Genomic DNA, 19,690 nt, shown 5'->3' on the forward strand with positions numbered 1-19,690 from the left:
TTAAAAACAAGACAGAATGCGATGGTGTGGGGGTGAGGAGTGGGGTGGGACTTGGGTCATAAAGTGCTGGTTCAAACCAGGGGACCATGGGCGAGAGTGTGCACTGGATGCAGGAGGTTTTGAACCCGAGAGAGCTATATGAGAGCATCATAATCTGACAGTAATAGTTGTGCAAAGCTATGATCCTTAGAGGTCACTGGGCAACTGAGGTTCAAAGTTCACAGGAAATTTAATTCACACCTGATGCAAAAATGCTTCATCTTTCTGAATAATAAGCCAATTCTCTCACTAGATCAGCAACCAACCACAGTGTAAATCACAATCAGGGAGAGAGCATCGGATCAATAAGCATCTTGGAACAGGGCACTCCCAGAGGAGGAAACGTATATCGTTGGAACATTTATCGGCCCTTCAGAAAGATCAATTGGTCATGTTGCAACTGCACAACGTAGGTCAACAAAGCAGCTTCTCATTCCACACTGCTGTGTTGAGCAGTGAACCCATCCCCACCATACACCCAGCACTAACCATCTGTATCACTTGGTGACACAGTTGGCATAACTTACATTAATTGGTATAGGCTTCACTGAACCGCCTGCACTCTGCAGTGCATACTCCGACATTTTCCAAGCACAAAATATTACATTCGGTTTAGACAAAATGGAAACGCACGATGTTAAAAAGAACACATCTCGACAAATTGCTGGGGAATCTACGGCGTGTGACTAATAAGCTTGAAGAAGAATAGGTAACACAAGAGGATGTGTGGGGAGGGTTCCTTAGTTTGTCGTATGCAAAGAAATCGCAGGCCATTTGTAGAACATGTTTTTGTAATTGCTACACATAGTCCACAGAAGAAACTTTCCCCATGGTGTAGGATTAAAGTTGTGCTTTTTAAGTCGGTGTTCCACACTGGTAAATGTTTGGCCTAATTTGGTGAGGTTCCATCCCAGACAGAAGCACAGGTCAGAGAATCAGACAGGGAAGCTGTTAAAACTTAGAAAATGAAGGATGCTAAAAAAAAGCACCGAAATCACAATTAGGAAACCTCTGCACCGCAAAAAAAAACACACACTTGAGTAGCAATGGCCAACACATTGCTCCAGACTAAGACTTATAGGGTAAATTCACCAAACTCAGGTCCGCAGCCAAAAGCTGCACCTTTGTGGATGGGAGTGGGAAGTTACAGAGGGTCACAAGACAGACTGAGTGAGCCAAAATATGGCAAATGGAGTTCAAAGTAGGGAAATGGGATGTCCACTTTCAATGTAAGAAAGGCAAATTGGAATTTTTTCCTTTATTGAGAAGAGGCTTGAAGATGTCCACATACACAGATCACTACAAGCTTGAGGACAGTTACAAAAAGTATTCAAAAAGGCTCATGAAATTCTGGCTTTTATCTCAAAAAGGCTGAAATATAAAAGTGAGATGTGATGCTTCAGAGGCTTGATCAAGTCTGTACTGGAGTACTGCCTTCTGGTTTGGGCACCTCACCTCAAGAAAGGTGCACTGGCCTTGGAAGGGATCACTGCAGAATCACTGAATGATACTGGTGACTAAAGGGTTAAATTTCGCAGGCAAATTGTATAAAGCTGATTGGTGCATGGAGATAGTGGGGGGGGGGGGGATGATCAAAATCTTGGCCAAAGAGAAGGATGTTAAAGGAAGAGAGGCAGAGAGTTTAGGGGGACACTCCAGAGCAGGGGGGCTAGATGGTTAAAGACAGTGCAAAGGGAGCCAAGGGTGTCTGAGAGACTCAGGTTAGAGGAAAGGGGATTTCTGGTGGAGGTTATGCGTTAGCACCAACATCCCTTTAACAAGAACAGAAAATGTTGCAAATCTCAGTTCAATAACACAAAGACAAAAACAAAAACAGAAATACCTGGAAAAACTCAGCACGTCTGGCAGCATCGGTGGAGAAGAAAAGAGTTGACGTTTCGAGTCCTCATGAAGTTCTGTTGAAGGGTCATGAGGACTCGAAACCTTAACTGTTCTCTTCTCCACCGATGCTGCCAGACCTGCTGAGTTTTTCCAGGTATTTCTGTTTCTGTTTTTGTTTTGGATTTCCAGCATCCGCAGTTCTTTGCTTTTATTATTGCAACAACACAAGGAGTTTGGCCAAAATCTAATTGCCCTCTGGATCTCGGCAAAAGAGGATAAGCCAAGGCCAAAGCCATGTCATTCTGCCCCACAGGGCTGAGTGTTGCTAAACCAAAGTGCTGCTGCATCCGTCTGGTGTCTGATTTCTGCAGTTAAAAGCGCTCGCTCAAATAAATAAGAAAAAAAGTTAATCATTAACGAGCGAGGGAGCAAAGTTTGCGGGTTTGGTTAAGGAAATATTTGGAAAAAAAGAAGTGGAGTATTTCATCATCGTTCAACTCCTGTGACAGCAAGTTAGTTTGGGAGCCAAAATGACAGGCCTTGCTGCTCGCCGAATTCAAATCAGATTCCTGCAGTGGTTGTGCTTCAACAGGCTCAATCATACAGCATCGACATGAATTTCAACCAAATCCATCCAACCAGCTAAATGGGCTTTTGAGTACTGTGGCCGGCACATGGTGTGTACATGCCCTGTTTGGAGAGCTCAGTCAGCAAATTTAAGAAAAGAATATTTGCTCACAGATGAAAAGGTTAATGCGCAAGAGGATAAATGACAACACAGCGGGCTCTGTATTGCTCAAAGTAATCCAGTGCCCCTTCGCCACCAACCTCAATTAAGTTCACTTCTTGTAGTGGCTCGAAAAGAATAAATTGGAGCAATTAAACAACAGGTTGGGCTGCATTTTTTTTAATGCTGGTTAGTGACAGCATTTTACCATCAGCACAGGATTTTTGGAGATCACTTTTCATTTGCAGAGGATGTTTTAGCACCCAGTTTTCAAGCTCTAGTCAACACAACACAGCAAGTGCTTCAAGAAGGGAGGAGGCTTTAGAAAGTCCCTGTGGTCGCTAAAGGGGTGACTACCATTGGTGGCAAACGATTGGACTCTCAGAAGTTGCGATCAAACACTGTGGGAACTTATATAAAAACAAAAAACAGCGGATGCTGGAAATCCAAAACAAAAACACCTGGAAAAACTCAGCAGGTCTGGCAGCATCGGCGGAGAAGAACAAAGTTGACGTTTCGAGTCCTCATGACCCTTCAACAGAACTGTCCTGTTGAAGGGTCATGAGGACTCGAAACGTCAACTGTGCTCTCCTCTGCCGATGCTGCCAGACCTGCTGAGTTTTTTCAGGTATTATTGTGTGAACTGAATTGCATGTTGAGAAGTTATTAAATGCCAATCTCCAATTTGCTTAGCAGAGCAAGATACATAGGAATAGGAACAGACTTGAGGCTATTAACACGTTCAATTAGATCTTGGATGATTCTGTCACCTGCAGTTCCCAACTCCAAATACCATTCCCTAACAAAAATCTATCCATCTCAGAATTGACATTGAACCCCAGCCTCGACAACTTTTGGGAGGAGTGAATTCTATATTTCTACTACCCTCAGCATGAAGATGTGCTTCCTGACATCACCCCTGAACAGCCTAGTTCTAAATTTAAGGTTATGTCTCCTTGTCCTGGACTCACCCATCAGCAGAAATAGTGTCAATGTGTTGTATCAAACCCTTTAATCATCTCAAACACCTCAATTAGATCACACTGCAGTCTTCTGTTTGTTCAAGGCAGTACGAACTTATTTTATACAGCCTGCTACTTAATTTAATCCTTCTAACCCTGGTATTGTTCTCGTAAATCTGCCATCCCTTCCATGACCAATTCATCCTTCCAGAGGTGCTGGAATCGGAACTGAACTCAGAGTGATCAAACTTCCATCGCTGGTCCTGGAGGAGGCTGTGTTCCACAGTGATGGTGGTTGATTATAAGACAAGAAATCAGGAGGAGCCGTGCGGCTGGGATTGTTTTCGCTGAATCTCAATTTACTAGAATTAATATTTATTTTAGGTTGGAATCCTGCTGGTTTAGCAACTGAGGGGTCACTCAGTGCACCATCTGGTTCATACTATTGAAGTGACTGTCCACTCTTGAGAATTCAAAAGCATTCTTTTGCACAAAAATTTTTTGTTGGAATCATCCAAATTAATCGAAGCCACTGTGAATTGTGAAGCAGTCTCCCAAGCTGGGTGAAGATGAATTAGCGATGCTGCTAAAGCTAAAAGAAACGACAGGACTAGCAACCCCTCGTCCACCTACTGGGATGTGGTCATGGTGATTACATCTCTTGGAGTTGTGCTTTTACATTAGGATGGGGTTGGGGAGATACATAGGAACACACCTAGGCCTTTCAGCCCCTCAAGCCTGTTCCGCCCGCCATTCAATTAGATCAGGGCTGTTCTGTATCACAATTCCATCCACCTGCATCCACTCTATATGCCTTGATCAGTCGGTTTGAAAGCTCCAGTTATTCCCTAGGCTTTTGAAAGGGGGAATTGTTATTAATAAGCACAAAGCTGTGTTTAAATTCCAAATGCTGAAGCAGAGGACTCACTCTGGCTCATAGGGCTTATTCACAGGCATGTTAGAATAAGGGCCAGAGTCAAGTAAAACACAAGGTGACAGCCAAGAATAGGGCCAGACTGTTTGATTCAGAGGGATCTATTCTGGAATATAAAGCAGGACCCAACATTTACAATAAGCTTAGAATATAATCAAGGTTTCTGCTTTTGGTTCCAGCACAGGATTCATGGTAACAAAGGAGTAAGACCATGAACCACTTCAAGCTTGTTATGCCATTCAATCAGATTTTGGATAACTGTATCTTAACTCCATTTACCTTCAGTTCCTTTATTCCTTTAGCTCCATATCATTCAATACCCTCTCTAACAAAACTCCACCAACCTCAGTCTCAAAATTAAATTAACCACCTCCAGCCTCAGTCTGGAACTCTCTCTCTCCCCCCGAAAGGGAGAGAGGGAGTTCCAGACTTACACTACTCCTTGTTTGAAGAAATGCTTCTTGACATCACCCCTGAACAGCCTAGTTCTAACTTTAACATTTTACCCCCTTGTTCTAGGACATGAGGAAATTGTTTCCCTTTATCCACCCCATCAAATCATTTAACCATCTTAAATTCCTCAATTATATCACCCCTTAATCTTCTATACTAGAGGGGACACAAGCCTACTCTGTATCATTTATCCTCGTAATTTAACCCTTTTAGCTATGGACAATGTCATTCTCCCTCTCTCTGCACACGCTTTGGCATCTGTGACGATGCTTTCCCCCCGAAGCCTTTTAGGTTTAGTAAGTGAGAATGCAGACTCAGTATCAGGCAATTGGGGTTGGCCATTTTTAAAGAAGGTGATGGGTTTCCACACACATCGAACACCTGGCTGACTAAATCAAAGCATCCTGAACACATACGAAATGGATACTTCTAAATGCAGGAAACTAACCTGAAATTGATCGCAAGACAAAAAGGAGTCGCAGCTACTAATTCACAGAAATACAAAGAGGTTACAACAGGTCTGTGTTCACGCTTACTTATCACATGAGTAAATAATCATCAGCACGTTTACCAATCTTGCTCCAATCTCTACTCACCATTCTTCAGCCACCTATGCAATCTAATCTTAAATGTTGACATAGTTTCTGCCTCAAACACTAACACTGGGAGTGAATTCCACGGCCTCAACTCTCGGTGTAGAGAGGTTTCTCCCGCCCTCTGGGTTAAATACCTTAAATATTGCTCCAAATGCCTCATTCTAGGCCTACTTCTAGTTCAAATTCAGGTTGTCAGGTCTGCCGGCTGCAATCACAGAGATCACGAGGGTTTCCGACCAGCTCCCCAAGCCTGCAAGTGCTATTCATGAGCAGATCCCTTTAGTAACCGCTGCCTGAGGGGAAAATACCACACCACCACCTGTTTCTCCAGCTGAACAGACGCAATACTCTCCGCTAATCTCAGGAACAGTTTTAACTCCAATCTCCCAAGGGAAGGGCGCTCATTTCATGATGCCATGGTTTAAAATACCAGTGTCTCTATCCTCCTTTTACAATTCGCTGGCTTCAACTAGTGTCCAGTTTTGTTCCCAAAAAAGGCACCTGCATTCGGTCAGTCACATGCGCTTAGGATTGCCAACCCTCCAGGATTGCCCTGTGGTCTCCAGGAATTGAAGATTCATCCTCAGGTCGCTGCTGCGAGCAAAAACCCAGCGGAAGAAATCATAGGGCCATTCAACAAAACTGTGGGTTCTTTTTGTATTCCATTTTCTTCACAAGCCTTCATTTATTAACCAGAAAAATATCGGCGATTAGGGGAAAGGGGTGGCGGGGTGGGGGGAGGGGGACGGGCGTGTGGAAGGGTTATGTCACTAATATCCAAGATTAATCCAGTTAAGCATCAAAAAAGTGCGCTCCCTTTTCAACTGGCGTGGTGGGGTAGTGCAACTGGAGGGTGGACTGAGGATTGGAGTGCGGGGGTTGGGGTAGGGGGAGTCATGAAATGAAATCTTCAGGAATACACTCAGCCTGAGTTGGCAACCTCATCCCATCATCATTCTTCATTATGGAGCTATCTGCCATATACACAGTGGCCTGTCTCTCAGCTGAGGAAGAGGGTGTCATTGCATTAGGCTATCGACGCACAAAAGTTTGATTCACTCGCCATCACCAACTCTGCCCCGGATGTACAAGGGTCAGTTTGCTGACAGAGAAGGTTGTGGTTAATAAAAAAAAGGATTGGATCAAATGAAAATCTAACACTCTTCCACCACCCCCCCCCTCCCCCCCGCACACCAGCTGAGCTCAACTTCTTACTTTAATTCCACCATTTAGCCTCTTCATCTCTTATCCATCAAACTATGTCTTTCGGACTCATTGTTCCTCTAGTCGTACAACCTCCTTACTCAAGTTGACCCTGGCCCTTAACTAGACATCCATGGTTTTCCATTTCCTTACCCTGATATCACCCTTATACCCCTCTAAGCTCCACACTTCCACCCCCCCCTCAACCTCTTCACTCACATTATCCTTCCTGTCCTCATCTTTTTACCCATGTAAGCTCCCCATTGCCCGCCCCATGTCCTTACCTCCCTGTGTCCTATGGTCCACACTGTCCCTTCCTACCCTCACAAATCCACACTCCACACTGTCCCTCCCCTTCCTATTTATTTCTCCACAACAGCTCTGGAAATTTTTTTTCCCTAATAGTGAACATTTTATCACTGCTGCCTCACTGCCTTCATAATATTAGCACAGGATGAGGTGACTGAATTCCAAAAAAATAAACAGGGCTCTCACAATAGCCATGTAAACACACACTGAAAGCCAAGGAAATCTCTGCCATTGCTGGCCCTCTTTCCCTGGGCTGGATTCCAGACCAACGAGGAATGTTTTAACCAAATTAAAATGCCACACATTTCCACTTTGTAGTTTTACATTTTCTTTCATCTCTTATTTTCTAAAGAAAATTGTTTTCATGTTCAGAGCACCGATTAGTACACACTTGATCGCTGTACTGATAAGCTCAAAACATTGCACTATTTACATTCTCTCCATCCATATCCCCAGCCCCCACACCCCAAACTCCACTCCCTCTTCTGTACGTGAGCCCTCATCGGTCTGGGCCACAAGCTCCTACATTGTGAGCGACAAGCTAAAGACTGTTTCGCTGCCAGAGCGCTCCATCTTGTAACCTGGCTCCGCGTAGGATCGCCATTCCTAGTTGGGACTTATCCCCAGGAGGTTTCAACACCAGACCCTCCCAATCTGCGACCACTCTGCACTTTACACTGCCATCACCTGCACACCTTGTCCATTCTCTCAGTGCATAGGCTACTCATGGTCAATTGAGAAGCAAAGAGATGCTTTATTACTCCAGTTGGAGTTTATCTGATGGTAAACCAGCCCCTTAATTTTTAATTTAATTCATTCCCATCCTTAATTGCCCTTGGGAAGGTGGTGGTGAGCTGCCTTCTTGAACCGCTGCGGTCCACGTGGTGTAGATACACCCACAGCGCTGTTAGGGAGGGAGCTCTAAAGTTTTGACCCAGCGACAGCGAAGGAACGGCCGATATAGTTTAACATTGTGAAGGGTCCTTTGCGGTGGGTCTGGTGAAAATATTTCCACCTGTGCTGGAGTCCAAAATTAGTGCTGATGGTGGAACATGGTTACTAATAATTCAATGGGGAATTTGACATAAACATTTCTTTGCTTGGGGACTGATCAGAGTGTGGGACTCGCCATTACATTGATTAATTGAGGTGAATAATGCAAATGCATTAGAGGAGAGCCAGATGGCAAGGTATAGGAGAATATAATGATAGGATTAGATGAAGTAAGGTTGGAGGAGGCTCATTTTTAAAAATTCATTCATGGGATGTGGGTGTCACTGGCTAGGCCAGCATTTATCGCCCATCCCAAATTGCCTTTGAAAAGTGGGTGGTGAGTTGCCTTCTTGAGCCGCTGCAGTCTATGTGGTATAGGTACACCCACAGTGCTGTTGGGAAGGGAGTTCCAGAATTTTGGCCCAGCGACAGTGAAGAAACGGCGATATATTTCCAAGTCAGGATGGTGAGCGACTTGGAGGAGAACTTCCAGGTGGCAGTGTCTGCTGTCCTTGTCCTTATCGATGGGAGGGGGTACGGAAGGTGCTGGTTAAGGAGCCTTGGCGAGTTCCTACAGTGCATCTTGTAGATGGTACAGACTACAACCACTGTGCATCAGGGGTGGAGGAAGTGAATGTTTGTGGATGGGGTGCCAATTTAGCAGGCTGCTTTGTCCTGGATGGTGTCAAGCTTCTTGAGTGTTGTGGGAGCTGCACTCATCCAGGCAAATGGGGAGTATTCCACCATGTTCCTGACTTGTGACTTGTAGATGGTGGACAGGCTTTGGTGAGTAAGGAGGTGAGTTACTCGCCGCAGGATTCCTAGCCTCCGACCTGCTCTTGTAGCCACAGTATTTATATGGCTAGTCCAGTTCAGCTTACGGTCAATGGTAATCCTCAGGATGTTGATAGAAGAGGATTCAGTGATGCTAATGTCATTGAATGTCAAGGGGCGATGGTTAGATTCTCTCTTGTTGGAGATGGTCATTGTCTGGCACTTGTGTGGCATGAAAGTTATTTGCCACTTTTCAGCCCAAACCTGCATAATGTCCAGGTCTTGCTACATTTGGACATGGATTGCTTCAGTATCTGAGGAGTCACGAATTATCCTGAATGTTGTGCAATCATCAGTGAACATCCCCACTTCTGACCACATGATGGAAGGAAGGTCACTGATGAAGCAGCTGAAGATAGTTGGGCCTGGGATCAATGCAGCATAAGCTCCTTAGACGAGTTAGGCTGAATGGTGTATGTATTGCAAATACTGTCTCTATCGGCAGGATTTTGCCCTTGGCGAGGGTCCTTGATGGGGGCAGGTGGAGGGGGGAGGACAGCCAATTAAGGCCCACCCTGTGTGGATTGCAAGCGGCAGCGCTGAGTGCTACCTGTGTGGGTGGGAGGAAGAGGGAGAGCCGGGCCTAGTGTGCATTTGGCACACGCCCACGAAAGAGCACTTCGATCTCCCCGGGGCACAGAGTTGCCTCAGGGGGATTGAAGCACTTTTATAAAAAATGAACAAAGACAGTAAACATTTAATAAAACATGTCCCCTCCTGTGACTCTGTCATGAGATGGAACGTGTTTTTAATTCCAAAATAAAGTTTTTATTTAACGTTTGTTTAAACAATGCAAAGGCCTTTTCACCTGCCCGCCAACTGTAAGGTTGGACAGACAGCGTAGAATTGAACTGAATTAGCTTGTTAATGGTCTTAATAGGCCCTTTAATTATCGGTGGGCGCGCAGCCGACTCCAGCGCACGCCCGCCGAACTAAATATCGCATGAGAGCGCGATGACATCGGGACGCACGCTCGACATCATCGCGTGTCATTTTACACTCGGGTGTGTCGAGTGCACACCCGCACGTCGAGCGTAAAATTCTGCCCTGTGTGTTAAGAATGTCCTTTAGCTGAGTGTAGCCAGTTTTGGATCCAGCGCTCTGGGTTTTAGGCAGCTTTTACAAGTGTATCTCACACTCACTCACACACACCATTGTAGAACACCATTATTTTCACGTCAGGCATAGGTTTTGCAGTTCATTCTTATCTTCCAAACATCAGAAGTGAAACCACAATTCCGTCCACTCCTATCCTGCCTCATGAACTTGACAGAAGATGACAACTGGGGAGAGGGAAGCAAAGTTATATCAAGTGGTCCTAACCCATAGCTTACAAAACATGGTGTAATGCATTACACCCATACCCCATATGCATTACACATAAAAAATTATCACTGGTGCCAAATTTCTAAACATTCATTATTCATTGACATATTTAACTGAGTGCCTTTCAGACTATGTTCACGAAGCTTAGTGTATTTTCAATTTTAATAATTAATTTATGATGGAGTATCAGTGCCGCACGGTGAGCATTCTCAATACTACTCCATTGAAACATGCTCCTACCCCACCTATAGACCTGAGAATTTACAAACAGCACCCACAACAAGTCAGGGACTTAGAAGTCATCAGCAACAAAGAACTTCATTCTAAACAACAGAGGAACTTTCCCTGTGATTGAGCCTTGGTTCCTCAAGTAAAGCCAATCACAGCCTTCCATTCACAATGACAAAACTAACAGTCAAGGGCCCAATTTTAACTAAGTCTCAGTGACTGGGTTGTCAATGAGTTAATATTAGGCCCTGAGTATCAAACAATCAGTTTTCTTAAAATAATAAGGAAATGTGGAACTCCCTCAAAGGCTGGTGGGATCAGGTTCCATTGGACTGGCAAAAAAGACTTGGGCCTGTACTTGAAGAGGTCTCGTCTGCAGGGTTTTGAGGGGAGAAATAGGCTGAACGTGAGACTAAATTGGACAACCCTCTCAAAGAGCCAGACCAGCAGGATGGGCCAAATGGCCTCCTTCTGCGCTTTACCGTTCTGTGGTTCTAAGAGGTCACAGGGGAGATTTACTAGAATGGTACTGTGGGGAGGGGGGGACTTCAGTTATGTGGAAATACTAGAAAACCTGGCATTGCTCTGGCACATGGGTGCAACCAAAGCTTAACAAGCTCATACCATCCTAGGAACCCTGCTGGGTTCTGTGTAGAACTAGCTTGTCGGACCTGCATTTTATTCTCCCCAAAAAAAGAGTGATTTGTTTATTATCTCAGGGAAAATACCTAACAGAAGGGCGAGACACAGGCAAACACAGCCCATGCGATAAAGCACCACTATCTGGAGTTACTCGGCGGCACAGTTGGATAGACTCAAGGACCCAAAGTATGTAGAGTCTCCTCAACCAAGGCTACAATCTGCTTTCATTTATAAAATATTTTATTGCAGCTCCGTAGGAATTGAAAGTGTGGACTCCCCTCCTCTGCACTTTACTGGAGATCGTTCATTTTCGTCAAACAATATAGGTCATTTTTAACTGATTTGGAAAGGGTACAGAGCAGAGTGAAAGGAGCAAAGGGAGGAGGGATTTCAGATTCGTGGCTCAGTGGGTCACATGTTCACTGCCAGAACCAGGTGGCTGTGGGTTGATGTCCCAGACAGACGCTTGAGCACCAAAATCTAGACTGGTTCCAAAGCAACACTGAGGGATTGCTGCACTGTCTGAGGTACTTTTTCTCAGGTGAGACGTTAAACCCAAGGCGTCATCTGTTTTCTCAGGTAGACACAAAATATCCCATGGCTCCATTCCAAAGAAAAGCAGGGGAGTTGTCCCCGGTATCCTGACCAACATTTATCCCTCAATCAAATTTCAAAAAATAAGTTACCTGATTGCTGTGTGCAAATTGGTGGCTGTGTTTCTTACATTACAACAGAGACTACAGTTCAGAAGTATGTCATTGGCTGTAAAGCAGCTGGGACATCTGGTGGTCGTGAAAGGCACTATATAAATGCAAGGCTTTTTAAGTGGAGAGATTAGGGAAGTTGGAACTTTTCTCCAAGGGTAAAGGAGGTTAAGGGGAGATTTAATAGAGGGTTTTTATATAGAGTAAATAAGGGGGAAACTGTTTCCATTGGCAGATCTACGGAACCGGAATTAGACGACACAGGTTTAAGGTGTTTGGCAAAAACAGAGGGGCGATGAGGAGAAATTATTTTCTGCAGTGTGTTGATATGATCTGGAAGACACTGCCTAAGTGGTGGAAACAGATTCAATACAAGAGGAAACTGAAGGGAAAAATCTGTAGGGCAATGGGAAGAGAGCATGGGAGTGCAGCTAATTGGATAGCTCTTTCATAAAGCCAGTACAGATACACTAGGCCCAAAGGCCTGCTTCTGTACTGTATGTTTCTATGACTGTAATACATCTTGATCTTAAAAATAAACACAACGCCAGATACTTAAATTTGCAAATATTACTCCTAAATTTGCTCCAATGTTTGACAGCTCTGCCAAGACAATCGATACGCGTAAGGATACGCCTGTAAAATACATGGACCTAACAATACAATAGTGCTCATTGTGAGTCAGTGGATAGGCTGTTTTTGGAACACCGGGAATTTACAAAGCAAATGAAGGAAGGTCTGCAGTAAATATAAGTTGGTTCCCATGGCGATACTGCACATACATTGTCGGAGTTGCCCTGCAGTGCCTGGGAGACACACAACAGCAGCACAGCAGCACCACCACAGGCAGACAGTGTAATGACAGCGTGACCAGTTTACATAGGTGGACCCCATGACAAATGTGGATGGGAAAAAGTTGTTACAAGAGTGTGACAAAAACATGACAACAGGAAGTAAGTTTTTGTCGACAGGGAGTGCATGCAGTCTTCACATTTAGAACATGTTAGACATAGGCTCCCACAGTCAAACCAGAAGGTGGCATGCTTCCCCCAGGCAGACACTTTCTGCCAACAAATGTTGCTTAAATTATGACATAATGTTTCAATTATTTTCGTGTGTAATAAACATACCAGGGAGTGTATACTGATATTAAAACATGAATGGAAATTTACAACTCATCAAGTTAATTAATTATTACAACAGCTGGAAATTTCAATAATTGCCCTATAATACATTTCAGTCACGCACATTGATTCAGCTCTATTTTCAGAACAGTTATGCCATGTTTAGAATCACCAGTAGCATCATGCATCATGGGCATTCAATAAAATCAGCCATCCCGACGGAAAAGGGATCAGGGATAGTCAGTATGGCTTTGTCAGAGGGAAGTCACGCCTCACAAATTTGATTGAATTTTTTGAGGAAGTGACCAGGTGTGTAGATGAGGGTAGTGCAGTTGATGTAGTTTATATGGATTTCAGCAAAGCCTTTGACAAGGTCCCACATGGGAGACTTATAAAGGAGGCAAATGCACATGGGATACAGGGTAGTTTGGTAAGGTGGGTTCAAAATTGGCTTAGTTGTAGGAGGCAGAGGGTGATGACAGATGGATGCTTTAGTGACTGGAAGCCAGTGTCCAGTAGCGTACCACAGGGATCTGTGCTCGGTCCCCTATTATTCATCATTTATACAAACGACATAGATGACTATGTGGGGGGAAGGATTAGTAAGTTTGCGGATGACACAAAGATTGGCCGGGTGGTTAACAGTGAGGTTGAGTGTCTTGGGCTACAGGAAGATATAGACAAGATGGTCAAATGGGCAGATAAGTGGCAGATGGAATTTAACCCTGAAAAGTGTGAGATGATACACTTTGGAAGGAGTAATTTGACAAGGAAGTATTCAATGAACGGCATGACACTAGGAAGTTCTGAGGAACAAAGGGACCTTGCCATGTGTGTCCATAGATCTCTGAAGGCAGAGGGGCATGTTAGTGGGGTGGTGAAAAAGGCATATGGGACACTTGCCTTTATCAATCGAGGCATAGATTACAAAAGTAGGGAGGTCATGTTGGAGTTGTATAGAACCTTGGTGAGGCCACAGCTGGAGTACTGTGTGCAGTTCTGGTTGCCACATTATAGGAAGGATGTGATTGCACTGGAGGGGGTGCAGAGGAGATTCACCAGGATGTTGCCTGGGATGAAACATTTAAATTATGAAAAGAGGTTGGATAGATTTGGGTTGTTTTTGTTGGAGCAGAGAGGACTGAGGGGCGACCTGATCGAGGTGTACAAGATTATGAGGGGCATGGGCAGGGCGGATAGGGAGCAGCTGTTCCCCTTAGTTGAAGGGTCAGGCATGAGGGGACACAAGTTCAAGGTGAGGGACAGGAGATTTAGGGGGGATGTGAGGAAAAACTTTTTTACCCAGAGGGTGGTGACGGTCTGGAATGCGCTGCCTGGGAGGGTGGTGGAGGCGGTTGTCTCACATCCTTTAAAAAGTACCTGGATGAGCACTTGGCACATCATAACATTCAAGGCTATGGGCCAAGTGTTGATAAATGGAATTAGGTAGGTAGGTCAGGTGTTTCTCATGTGTCGGTGCAGACTTGATGGGCTGAAGGGCCTCTTCAAAATACTCCTCTTCCTCCTTCAGGTACAATGCCCCAAGAGAGTGTTGGTGACCAATGAATTGGTCCATGATTACACTTGGCAAAATGCTGTAGTGGTTTGATGTTGCTTTCTGCAGTATGGCTGATCAGGAAACTGTCCCACTCTTACTGCCTGCCATTAAGCGTATTGGAAGGATTTACAGGCTGATAATCAATCTGCTTGGCCACGTTACGAAGGGACCTTCCGCGGATATCAAGTCCTGGAGTGGGACTTGAACCCAGAGCTTCTGGCCCAGCTAAAGGGGCACCACCCACTGCGCCAAGTTTTCTATCTGGTATGGTGCACAAGAGCTGAAGAAATGTAGGGAAGTGTGGATCTAGAAGATAAATTAAACCAATGGAACTCAACCAGCCACAACTGTCTATGCACAACCAATGCATTTGTGTATTATAAAAACACAGCACATGCCCAAAGACCTGCTAAACTGTCCTGGCCAAGAGACAATTCACTCAAGCCTGCCTCACATTCACCTCAGTGTGAATTCCTGTAAAAAAAAAAGCTTACATTTGTATAGCTTCTTTTTCAGTCTTTCAGGACGTTCCAAAGCACTTTGCAACCAATGAATTTCATGCACAGAAGTCAAGGCACACTTGAGCTATACTGAGGCACACAGGGGTAGGCCCTTTGCCCATTGGGATCAATGGATCTCTTTCTTCATATTATGGTGCAGCGACTGTATGAAGCTGGAAGATTCCAGTGATAGATGGGACCCCAAACAAGGATCTAGGAGACTTCTACATGTTGCTGGCTTTGTCACTTGGCCTGAGTCGTAGATTTGTATTAAGATTTTATTGTAAGATGTGCTTTTCAGCCAACGCACAAAGGTTTCAGGTTCTCGTGCAACACTGTTACTTCATCACTTGACACTGCTGCTACCAATACCAGCACCGGCAGTTGACTCTGGTGTTGTTCCACTCAAAGGTTCTGTTCAGGCCAAGGTTGATATTTCAAAACCTACTAGATGGATTCCTTTATCTCATCTGTAGTCCAAGTGGATGCAGGAAGAAGTTTACAGGTCAAACATACGCTGGACTGTAACCCTAGCCCTCTCTCAGGCAGTCCCTCGGGATCCAGGATGACTTGCTTCCATTCCGGTTCGACAGGTTCTGACATGGCTGATAAAGTGCAGTGCACAATCTGCAGACTCTGCCCCATGCGGGGACAGGTGGTACTTGAAGCATTGGGTAAATGAGGTGTTTGGAGGTTTGTGAAGTTCCTCTGACTTCACCTCTGCGTCTTTGCACTGAAGTCTCTCGATGTGCTTCGCACCTTCCTGGATGAGCCGTCTCCACTTTGATCAGTCACAAGCCCAGGGCCTCCCAGGAGTCAGCGGGGATGTTCGAGCAGAGTTGCACACAGCAAGTTCCTACAAACAGCATTGTGGTAACGGCTAGATAAAAAACTTTTTCCCGTTTGTTGCTTCAGGGATAAACATTGGCCGGGGCGACACTGTTCTTCTTCAAATAGTGCCATGGAGTCTTGTACTTTGACAATATTTGAAAGGGGTGAAGGGGCTTTAATTTAATGTTTTGTTTGGAAGATAGCACCTGAGAAAGTGCAGCATTTCTTACCAATGGACTGAAGTGTCAGCCTAGATTACACGGTTAACCCTCTACAGTGGGACCTGAACCCACAATGTTCTAATGAGAGGCAAGAGTATTACCAACTGAGCCACAGCTGACACCTCATAGCCTAAATGGCTTATCACTTCAGGTTTATCTAACCTTGTTTACTTTTCTCAGGCTTGGCTGGGCCTTGTACTGTAGCTTTTCACCCAACGGCAAAAAAAGTGCATTTCAAAGCTCCACACAGGTGTGTTCAAGGTCCATGAGTATATGGTATGTTGCATTGGCGGCCACATGTAAAGTTTACATCCAGTTTTCCATTCATTCACAACGACTTGAGTTGCTGATCTAACAGTATTTTAACTTTGAGGTTAACACAACGCATAGACAGCAGCCTTAAAAACAGCCACCTCCAGACCCACACAAAGTGAAACAGGAGAAACCAGCTACTTAAGAAATACAAGAGAAAGCACAGCTGACATATCAGAGCTTTGTGGGTCAGACTGACAGAAACTACCCACAGATAATGAGCTACAGTTTGAATATACCCCCATTCCACTGTGACCAAAATGCAGAAGCAATAGAAGCTAAATTTATTAGTTAGGGTTCCTCCAGAGGGTTAAGCGTAAATGTGCGATGGGAACCAATGGGGCAATAGTTCGAATACCAGACCCACTGATTGACTGCCTCTCAGGTGTTAGCAAGGTTACAATTTAGCAACATGGGAGGAACTCAATCTAGTTAATGAGTGGTGGTGGGCATGTTACACTTCACTCAGGAAGCCCGAATTGCTGTGGTGATATACAATTTTACATGCATGTTGTAGTCTGGCGCTATGGACAGTGATGGTGAAGGCTCCCACATTCTTCCATCACACAGCTGAGCAGGAATCTCTCCCACTCTTACCGCCTGCCGTAGGCGTGTGTTGGAAGGATTTTCAGTTTGATACTCACCTGTCTGGCCTTGTTACAAACGCATCTTCAAGTCCTGGGGTAGGACTCGAGCCCAAAGCTTCTAGCTCAGGGACATGGACACTACGCACTGCGCCAGAAGATCACCTCTGCCAACCAATCACGTGCAGCGGACTCTCTCTCAATCGGCATGTGAAATGTAAAGTCATGTCCAAAAAGAGTATAAATCCAAAAGAGCACATTGAGCCCCCCACAGATCTCAGCCAATCCGGCAACCCACATACATCCTATGTCAGCTGCAGCTCAGCTGGTAGTGCTCTTGCCTCTGAATTACAAGATTCCTGGTTCAAGTCCCACTCCAGGGCTTGAGCACAAAAATCTGCACTGCTGCTCTAGGGCAGCACTGAGGGACTGCTGCACTGTTGGAAGTTCTGTCCTTCGGATAAGACATTAAACTGAAGTCACATCCGCCTACTTGGGCAGATGTGAAAAAAATCCTGTGGCGCTATTTTGTCGAAATATTGGCCTGGCCAATATTTATTCCTCAATCGGCATATAAAGAAAAATCATTTGATCATTATCACACAGATTGCTGTGTGTGTGTGTGTGTGGGAGCTTGCTGTGCACAAACTGGCAGCCACATTTTCTACATTACAACAGTGAATACACTTCAAAAAAAACATTCCATTGGCTGTAAAGTGCTTTGAGGTGTCTGGAGGTTGCGAAAGGTGCTATATGAACGCAGGCTTTTTTTGTTTAAGGCCTTCATGGGCTAGTAGCGACAATGAAACTCAAGCTAAAAGGGTTCACATTCCTCAGTCACATATAAACAGACCATTCTTTGTAATCCACAATCCATTAATGCTCATGGAGGCTCAGTTGAGATGCCAATGAAACACGCATGCATGCTCTGAACTAGCCAGTTGAGTTTGTTTTACAGTGCAGAAGCAAGAAGGTACGTTTTTTTTTGTTACTTCAGTGCATCAAGCAGCAGATTAGCTCATTTTCTGGTCATTTTTGTTCTGCTCAAAGAGCGACGAACGTTGGTGCTGCCAAGTAAATATTTTCCAGCTCTCGGTGCCCAGTCTGTGCCAAGTTCCCCCAGTTAGCATGCGGGTTAAATGCAGGAAAAAAATGCTCCATTTCCTCTGCTCCAGAAGATCAAAGCTTTACTGCACCGGGGCAAATTCGTCCAGCAGCCATACATTTTGGACAACCCGGGGTCCGGGGGGGGGGGGGGCGGGGTGCGGTGCAAGTGCATGCGGCTCCCATTTATTCTTGGCCAGACACATTTCATTTAAGACGCAAATAATTGGCACAGGGGATACATTTCTATCCCATCTGGGTTCTATTCAGGTCCCAAAGATGAAAGGGCGACCTGTTAACCCCCACTGCGCTGCCCTGCGCCCCCAAAGCCATTCCCATTGTAGCCACACATCCCGACTGAGAGACGGACAATTTACATGGGGGTCACCCCCAGGCCTTAGCCAGAGGTGGCGTTTTAAACATTGCTGGGTTCCTATCCTGCCATTACATTTGTCACTCATCGCAATCTGACCACAGTTACGCCAAGTAGGCTTCTCGAGCAGAGTGGAGCCTGGATCAACGTGCGTCAGGTCTACGCAAAGATTCGAAAAACCACCCCATCATTTCCCTTAGATAAAGCTCCCAGAAGTTCAGGCAATCCGTTATCAAGCATAAAACTGCTTCAACCGAGTGTAAACTTAAGTTGATAGTCTGCACTTACGTGCCGTGTCAGCTGCGTACTCTAGTTACATCTCAAGGCACATGAGATAAAGGAGAAGAAGAGGCTTCACTGACCTAACCTGCAGCTCCAAGTCCTTCTGCTTTCGCTGGCTTCTAACATGACCTACCTTTCAGCGGCTGACACCCTTGTCAAACTCTGCAGTGCTTTTTTTAAAATCCCTTCTCACATATGGACTGCACACACATACCAGGGCTACAAGACAACTGCTCTCTCACACACCCCTCTACCTGCCATTCTGTACACACTCAGCTTCAATGAACCAATTATTATCAAGATTAGACCTTGCGGTTGCTGCTGATTAACTCCTTGTGTACTGATTTCGAGTAAGTGCTTTGTTAACCATTAGCCAAAAACCCCACCTCATCTTCACCTGCTCACAGGAGATTTAGACTTTAAATTAGGTTGGACACAGGGCAACTCAAAGCACCAAGGGATTCAGAAAAGCAAGACTGGATGTTTACAATGATCCAATAGTTTTATGGTTACTTCTTACATTTTTAAAACCGGAATTCAAATTGCAGTGGTGGGATTTGAACACATGTTCTCTGGGTCAGTGCAGACCTACTGAATGACATGTCCAATAGAATATCATGCTCATGGTCCAGCATAGACCTGCCTAAAGTGTTTTATGTTTCCATAGATCCAAAGGCACCTCAACATTCATACTGCAGCTTAAATCTATTTCCTCATGAGAGTACATTTGATGCAAAGTTGTCAGTACTAGTGGATCCTGGTGTTCGAACACAAGACTTACAGCCACCAATAAGGTGCAAGAACAGCCTGTTCCAATCTGACTCAAAGTGGGACCCATTTTCTGCACCCAGACTAAGGTTGCCAACCCTCCAGGGTTGCCCTGGAGTCACGAAGAGCCTAAGACTAAACTCCAGGAAACTGCTGCTAGCAACTCAGGGAGGAAATTAATAGTAGCATTAAAACAAAATTATCTTTTTAGAAATATTTTGGACATTAGTTATCATTAGTA

The 19,690-nt window shown here is 44.9% G+C and overlaps 1 protein-coding gene across 8 annotated transcripts in view; it reads right to left on the minus strand.

Moving 5' to 3' along the window:
* Window positions 1-19,690, minus strand: part of plekha6 (pleckstrin homology domain containing, family A member 6) — a 329,654-nt gene that overhangs the window by 115,738 nt on the left and 194,226 nt on the right. Inside the window, exon 1 of one of the 8 annotated variants that reach the window (XM_041195229.1) lies at window positions 10,045-10,134. The exons of the other annotated variants lie outside the window; for them this stretch is intronic. The gene's annotated coding sequence lies outside the window, so the exon portion shown is untranslated. Of the gene's footprint in view, window positions 1-10,044; window positions 10,135-19,690 lie in introns of those variants that run through there. 8 annotated transcript variants of the gene reach the window in all.

The sequence above is a fragment of the Carcharodon carcharias genome, chromosome 9, assembly GCF_017639515.1.
Source record: "Carcharodon carcharias isolate sCarCar2 chromosome 9, sCarCar2.pri, whole genome shotgun sequence".
NCBI lineage: Eukaryota > Metazoa > Chordata > Chondrichthyes > Lamniformes > Lamnidae > Carcharodon > Carcharodon carcharias.